This window comes from Poecilia reticulata, chromosome 3 (assembly GCF_904066995.2).
Source record: "Poecilia reticulata chromosome 3, P_reticulata-male-v2, whole genome shotgun sequence".
Taxonomy (NCBI): domain Eukaryota; kingdom Metazoa; phylum Chordata; class Actinopteri; order Cyprinodontiformes; family Poeciliidae; genus Poecilia; species Poecilia reticulata.
Genome location: NC_088832.1, coordinates 14,237,893 through 14,246,253, shown reverse-complemented (window position 1 = coordinate 14,246,253; position 8,361 = coordinate 14,237,893). Strand labels below are relative to the sequence as shown.

Below are 8,361 nucleotides of genomic sequence, written 5' to 3'. Positions count from 1 at the left end.
TTACATTTAACATATAATTGCAGCAGGGTTTAAAAAGATTGCTCAACAGGGCCTGAAATTCCAAGTTTCAGGATTGGAACTTGACTGTCTTGACTTGAGACTTGAATCGGGACTTAAGACACACTTGAGACTTACTGGAGACTTGCAAAACAATGATTTGGTCCCACCTCTGGGTCCAACAGATGGATCAGGGATCCCTTACAGTCTGGATCAAGCTGCACCACGCTCATCATCAGGACAAACCTGTCCATGTGGTGCTACTCACCTGCTATCGTGCTGCGATAATGACTGAAAGGAAGAGACTGCATGCTCCAAGCTATTCATTAAAGGTTTTAATTATTTGCTTTGAAACTCACTGTTTCAGTCTGCTGCTGCATTTCCAGTGGTCTGCTAAGTTTAGATTAATTCCTAAAGCTTTTATTAGATTCATATTTAGATCCATGTTCACATAGGATAACAGCCACACACTCCATGGCCTGCAACCCAGACACAAATAATCCTTCCTCTGAAAACTTATGTTCAGGTGTTAGAGAAAACTGGCTATGTGGAATTACTGTCTTACTATCTTGGTGTGCTTTGCACAAATCAAGTTTTTCATCATCACTTGTGTGACACTTCCTCTTGTTAGTGTGTCTAAGCCACACTAACACGAGGCTCATTGTTTTGTTCCATGCCTTTGAACAGTTCTTGAAAGTTACAGAGCTGCTCACAGGGACTGCTGACAGCATCGCAAGAGGAACAGCCCCCTGCCTAGCCTCTGATGAGGGGTCTTTGCATTTTAAATTATAGTTATTTTCATTATGCCCTTATTTTAATTCAATCTAATTATGCAAATTAAATGAGAAGGGATGGCTGACATGTTAATAAACATGTTGCATCCTTGGTCAAGGGAAAGACAATTACTGTGGAATATATAATATTTATATACTAATCTAGTTTACAGCTATCACTTCTTTACCAGGTTTCTTTAGTTAGTGTTTCCCCTTCTACAAATGTTGCTTGCTGAACTTTCATGAAGGAGCTGTCTTTAGTATGCAGCAGCTTCAATCTCCAAGAAGTAACAAATATCAAAAAATATCAAGTAAAAGATCTTAACAATCCACTTGGAAAGTGATGAGATTGACATAGATTACCTGTGATGAGGTTGACATAAATTACTTGAGTGCCTCTTGAACACATGAGGATGTCTTTAGGTGCATTATATTTGCAATCAGACGTTAGTGTTGGTTGTTCATTATTTTGTTTTTCTTTACCAGAATTCATCAACAAAAAGTACAACTGAACTCACTGACATTTAAGTGATGAGTATATGTCTAAAATGGTCTGTTTTCACATCAGTGAAGCAGCAGAGCAGCTCACTTGAGTTAAGAACAAGGACCTCTCAGCCTTAATATTTAATAATAAACACAATAATCCAGGATTCCCAAAGCAAATAAAAAGCATAACATAATCTGCTCTAACAAATTGTAATGCCTGTTTTGACTCTGCTGTCTGTTTTTAACTAGCTTAGTTTATTGGAAACTCAATCAATCCATTCTTATTTTCTCAAACTGTTTTTTCTTTCACAGAAGCTGTGATATAATGTTGATAACATAATTCAAACTGTTTATTTTTCAATGCCATTTTGGATTAGAAAAGCATAAGAGCTATTGTTGTCGGCATATAAATTTCATTAACATTTTGGGGTATTTATTTACAAGATAATAAAAGATGATTGTCAGCCAAGCTCTGCAAGAGAAAAGCAATTGAGCCCATGCTTTTATTTTTTTATGCTTGCAATAAAGTGGACATTTTCGAAAAAAAAAAAAAAAAAAGTTAATTCACTTTAAACACAATGACACCGTTTGACATGCTTGGGTTGACCCAATCTGTATGCCTCCCCTTTCTCAATTGAAACAGGGGAACAGGTGGGGATACACTTTGAACAGAATAAAAATCTGTTTTTGACAAAAACACGGGAATCAATAAATACTTGGACAAATTTGTTGGAACACATTTCATAGAACACACAGAGAATCAACAAAGTTTGTTTGAATCTTAACTAGTTTATTCCACATGTAATACAAATTTTAAATCTTTTCCATATGATCCTGTTAAATAATGGCTACTAATGGCACCTCGAATGATTAACTGATGGAGTTGCAAAGGGTTAATAGTTTGAGTCATGCAGAACTGATTTGACCATTTCCATAGCAACAATCAGAAGCAAGAACTATCCAGAACTACAGTGAGCTCATTGTAGCTATGACCTCATCTATGACATAGATCAAAGAACATCTGAGGTTATGAATGCTTGGGTCTCAAAACAGGCGGTTATATCCAAGCATCTCTTTAGCAGTGTGTTAGACAAATATTTTGACAATGGAGAAGATTGCTTTCACAACCATGTTTTTTCCGATTACCTTTGGTGCAGGATATTTGGTCACCAAAGGAGTGAGGAAACTTTGCAACAAGCTGTTTCCTGGGGTGACATTTGACACAAGAAGCTATAGGGATGAGTCCATCGAGTACGATGAATTTGACTCCTATCTTTTCAACCCTTCCCCGGCTGGGGAGTCAGCCTCTGCTCTGATGATAGCAGCATTAGAGGAATGGAGCCATCAAAAAAGGTCTGCCACTTCCCCGGCTGGGGAAGTTTGCGGTGAAAAGGAGACCCTTGAGTCAGAATGCGCCACCTCTGCTCTTATAATAGCGGCATTGAATCACTGGACCCGTCAAAAGAGGGCTGGGAAAGTTTGCTTAGACTCAACGGTCTCAAGGAATCTCACGAAAGCGGCATTAGAAGACCGGACCTGTAAAGAAAGATCTGCCCTAGGGGACGATTTGGCTGATCTTTCGTCAGAGGAAGTTTCCTCTGAAGAGACTTTGACTTGTGCACTGGATCCCTATCATGTTCGACATCTTATGATACCGGAATTTGCCCCAAGGAGAACTTACAATCAAAGTGCTAAACATCAGCCCAAAAGTCACCCTAGAAAGTCTTGCTGTTCTTTGTCTTGAAGGACAGCATGTTGCATCTGCCCCGGCTGGGGCAATTTGCTCATCAGGCCACAGCAAAGATCATTCAGGTCGGTCTGATGGAGAGAATGCTGATGAATGGAACAATTTCTCCATTCATCCTAACGTGCATAGATTGAGAAGGGTTGGAGCGATAAGGAGGAAAAAGAGGTGAAAAAGCTGAACCTCTGCTCTAATGAGCGGCAAACTTCCCCGGCTGGGGAAGTTTGCAAGCTTCCCCGGCTGGGGAAGTTTGCAGTGAAAAGTAGACCATTGAGTCTAAAAGCTCAACCTCTGCTTTGACAATAGAGGCATTAGAAGATCGGACCCATCAAGAGAGCTATGAATAATAAATAATTGCTTAAGGCAATTATTTAAACATCCAGTAATTTAGATCAAAATTACTAAGTCAGGACATCTTCTTGGTCATCAAGAAAATAACCTCCCTTCTGAAAAATAAATATTCTAAGTTTATAAAATGTTACTATAGGCTTTATGAGAATACTAATGGATTACGGAAGCGCATTGCTATCACGCAGGAAAAAAAAATTCGAGTGCTATCACGTTATAACGTGATACTGCTATCTTGTTAAAACGTGATACATATCTTGTTAAAACGTGATAGTTATCTTGTTAAAACGTGATATGTATCTTGTTAAAACGTGATAGTTATCTTGTTAAAACGTGATACGTATCTTGTTAAAACGTGATAATTCTATGTCCAGGAAGTGGCGGTATTATGCTAGGCTAGTACAGTGGCTGACATGAATTGGTCAGGTTTCCCTTCATGTTTGGTCTACACGGATACGGATGCTGCTTTGCACTGTGGTTAAAACCATTAATAGCATGCTACTCTGAGCAGGATCCTAAATAGAACGGGGCTGCACAGAAGGAAACGTCAGTTTGGTTCTCTAGCTGTGGCGGCGTTCCTGATTGTCTGGATCGAAGCTGAAGTTGGCTTCCGTTTGTAGCTTCTGATTCGGGAAATGGCTAAAGAGCGATTAGAACGGAGGCTCAGATGTATTTGCTGAACATTTTCTGTAAAACATTTTTATTGAACAGTACAATAGGTGCATAACGGCAACGGCTGTTCGTAACCAAGCAACCAACCAAAATAAACAGAAGGGTAGATAGTGGCAAAAGACAAAAAATTAGATCCTGTTAAGCATTCTTCAAAATAAAAGACTTTCTCTCTCTTCCCTTTTGTCAAAATAAATCATAAATAAAGCTTTGAATTTAATTATTTTTCACATCACCTTTTTGTAATTATGTACAATCAAGTTACATTCAGTAAATAATAATAAGCATTTAAATTATACTTAACATATGACTGTAATTAAGTAACTCCGTCCATTTTCTTTACACCCTTGTACGTTGGTGGGCTCGGGAGGGGTGTTGGTGCCTATCTCCAGCTGACATTCTGGGCGAGAGACGAGGTACACCCTGGACAGGTCGCCAGTCTGTCGCAGGGCAACAAAGAGATACACAACAACACACACACACACACACACGCACACACACACACACACACACACACCTAGGGACAATTTGGAGAGGCCATTTAACCTGACAGTCATGTTTTTGGACTGTGGGAGGAAACCGGAGTACCCGAAGAAAACCCACGCATGCACAGAGAGAACATGCAAACTCCATACAGAAAGACCTGTGCCAGGAATCGAACCCAGAACCTTCTTGCTGCAAGGCATCAGCTCTACCAACTACACCACTGTGCAGCCCTGTAAATAAGTAACTAATCATGGAATTAGATTTAATATGCAAGTGTTAAGAAATCACCTGATATGCTTTAAAAACAAACATACATCGACACTTCAAATCTGGAGTAGATTATTCTATGCCAGTGGCAGAATATTTCAAACCTAGTTTGTGATTTGTGAAACCTTTATCTGAATTGTGAAACTTCAAACATGAGAGATTTAAAAACCTTTTCGTATCTGGAATGCATTATAAATGAACTATCACATTTACAATATTTGCTATTATTTTAGCCTTCTGTTTTCTTTCATTTTTTTGTCCTAGAGCACCTGCCTTTCTGTTTGGCTGTTGTGGCTTACAGGGATGCATTTTAACTTGAGAGGAAGTCTTTTATTTTGAAGAATGCTTAACAGGATCTAGTTTTGTCTTTTGCCACTATCTAGCCTTCTGTTGATTTCGGTTGCTTGGTTACGAACAGCCGTTGCCGTTGTTCAGCAAGTGTACTGTTAAAAAAAAAAAAAATCTGAACAAATACATCTGAGCCTCCGTTCTAATCGCTCTTTAGCCATTTCCCGAATCAGAAGCTACAAACGGAAGCCAACTTCAGCTTCGATCCAGACAATCAGGAACGCCGCCACAGCTAGAGAACCAAACTGACGTTTCCTTCTGTGCAGCCCCGTTCTGTGTAGGATCCTGCTCAGAGTAGCTATTAATGGTTTTAACCACAGTGCAAAGCAGCATCCATATCCGTGTAGACCTGTAAAAGCCTAGCATTATATCGCCTCTTCCTGGACATAAAATTATCACATTTTAACAAGATACATATCACGTTTTAACAAGATACATATCACGTTTTAACAAGATACTTATCACGTTTTAACAAGATACATATCACGTTTTAACAAGATACTTATAACGTTTTAACAAGATACATATCACGTTTTAACAAGATACATAACACGTTTTAACAAGATACTTATCACGTTTTAACAAGATAACTCACGTTTTAACAAGATAGTATCACGTTATAACGTGATATGTATCACGTTTTAACAAGATACGTATCACCTTATAACGTGATAGCGCTCGAATTGTTTTTTTCCTGCGTGATAGCAATGCGCTTCCGTAAATGGATAGTACAATACTTTGTTGAGAGATTTTAGGTGTATATTTTGCAGCACTTTCCATGCTATTCAGTAGGTTTTGCTCCAGGACTATATTGTGTGCTCCACATTGTGCAATGCATCCAACCGATCTGATACAAAATTAAGTTAAGCCCTTTCCACTTTCCACACTAGGTAAGGTGATTTATTTCTTAAGATTCCTGAGTAATCAAAGAGATGGTATAACACAAAATCTCTAGTTTTCTCTCAGTTTTGGAGACTGTCAATATGCCTTCTGGTAAACTCTGTTTAGGTATTTTTGTGTTTCTGTTAGTAGAACCATAAGTTGGGGGGGCGGCAGAGACTTTAGATGGGGCCGGTCAGGAGACTGAATTTTTTCCTTGAGTAAACAAAAGTTTACTGAATCTATTAATTTGCTTCACACACTTTTATTTTTTGAGAGCTAACTAGAAAAGTGAATCAAATTTTGCAACTCCACTGTTAACAAGAATAGGAAGGTAAAAATACAATTTTATTCTCAAGTGATCTGGTATTTTTATCATTTTAGATCACTGAAAACACGTTAGTTATGTATTTGACTGTTTTTTTGTTTGTTTGTTTAAGTAGGAGTTTTCTGCTGTAGGCAGAAAAGCTTTGATGCTAACTTCAAAAACACTTGTTAAAGCTAAAACCATATCTGACTTTATACCAGCAGTATGGTTGATCCTTTTTCAAAGCTGACACTTCTTGTCTGGTGCACTACTGTAGCAGCACAATGTGGGGTAATAATTTCCCACTGTGAGGTTTTTATTGACAAAGTGAAAGCAGGAAATTAGCAGATTTTCCAGGGGTCACCTAAAATGTGGGTTTTTTCACCCATCTTGAATATTTGACTACTGGTAAGCAAGATAAAATAATCCTCTCACAAGTTGTTGTCCTTTCAGCATTTCACTCCCAGTGTAGTCTTGACTACTACTAGCAAGAGAGTAGTCTTGCTCACTCCCCACCTGCATACACATTGACTTGGCAGATGATTTATGTCAGATGCCTTTCCTGATGCAAACCTCCAGATTCTCTTCCCCAAGGAAGGAGCAGGATTCAAACCAGGAACCTGCAGGCCTGAGGCTGCTTGTTCTACCACCCAGACCACTGCCAACCCCAATCCACTTAATACAAGAATTATTCAATTTCAATTAAGATGGACTCAACTACTGATGCCACAAATTAGGCTTCATCTGATTATACGTAGGTGCAGCTGTGAACAGTAAACCAAGAAGTTATGCACGATCATGGCAGAGGTTCATAGGACCTGTCTGTCAGTATGTAACTATGGAAACAGACACACACAACAAAGAGTTAACCTGCAAATCAGTGTCTTCAGAAATATAGCTCCAACATACCATTAAATAACATAACCAGCCACCAGCTGCTATTGTTTTAATCAGACCATGAGAAATGGGGTGGACATAGCGGATTTAGAAACACAGCCTTTCCTTCAATGTATGTAATAGATAAAAAAAACTACTTCCATGAGTGTGCATTATATTAATTCCCTAACTAGGAGTGCTGCTTGAAACCAAAGTCGTGTTCAGATTTTTTCATTATTTCTATGAATAGTGATATTTTTATATATATATATATATATATATAAAAAATATATATATAAAAAAAAGCAACAATAATACTACCTTGAAAAAGTTTTTATCCCCAGAAACATTAAGGATTTTATTATTTTTTCCCCTCACTAAACACAAGTGGACAAAACAAAATCTGCTTTCTGGTTCTGATCCAGGTGGTGCAGTTGGTAGCACTGTTGCCTTACAGCAAGAAGGTCCTGAGTTTGAATCCCAGACCAGTTTGCATGTTCTCCCTGTGCATGTGTGAGTTCTTTTCGGGTTCTTCGGCTTCCTCCCACAGTCCAAAAACCTGACTGTCAGGTTGATTGATCTCTCTAAATTCTCCTTAGGTGCGTGCAAGATAGTTTGTCTGTCTGTGTGTTGCCCTGTGATGGACTGACGACCTGTCCTGGGTGATCCCTGACTCTTGCCTGAATGACCACTGAAGAGAGGCACCAGCACCCCTGGTGACCCCGCTAGGGCTAAGGGTGTAAGACAACGGATGGATGGCCCTGATCTTCCTTCGAACCTTTTGGAGTTCAAACATAGCACATACCAAACATGTTCATCTCACACAAATAAACTTTCTTTGTGAATCATAATTTCCAAATCTTTGGGCATTGATTTACAACACTAAAGCACCTGAAAAACAAATATGTTACCAATTTAAATCAGAGCAGGATGAACACTGTTGAAAAACATGATTTGATTTACATGTCAGGCCCGTGAATGTGGTTGTCAGGTATTAAACTTCTCACCAAGAAAGGCTTTGAAATATAACTGTGCCAGTCTGCTTTGTGTGCAATACATTTTCTATCCTATTGCAAATTCTGCCCCAGGCTTACCTGAGCTCTCAGTCTTCTAAAATTAATTTAGCCTGTTTTGATGGTACAGGAGAAAACTCGGGGTGGTAAAACACTGTGCATACTGTT

General features: G+C 38.8%; 1 long non-coding RNA gene across 2 annotated transcripts; it reads left to right on the top strand.

Moving 5' to 3' along the window:
* The first annotated feature begins 2,162 nt into the window (after positions 1-2,162).
* On the top strand, positions 2,163-8,031 carry LOC145551086 (uncharacterized). 2 transcript variants are annotated; one of them, XR_014086884.1, is made up of 3 exons: positions 2,163-3,068; positions 7,606-7,693; positions 7,780-8,031. It is a non-coding gene; the product is annotated as an uncharacterized LOC145551086 (long non-coding RNA). The 2 variants fall into 2 exon arrangements; XR_014086883.1 differs by lacking the exon at positions 2,163-3,068 and having other exon boundaries at positions 5,656-7,693.
* Positions 8,032-8,361: the final 330 nt, after the last annotated feature.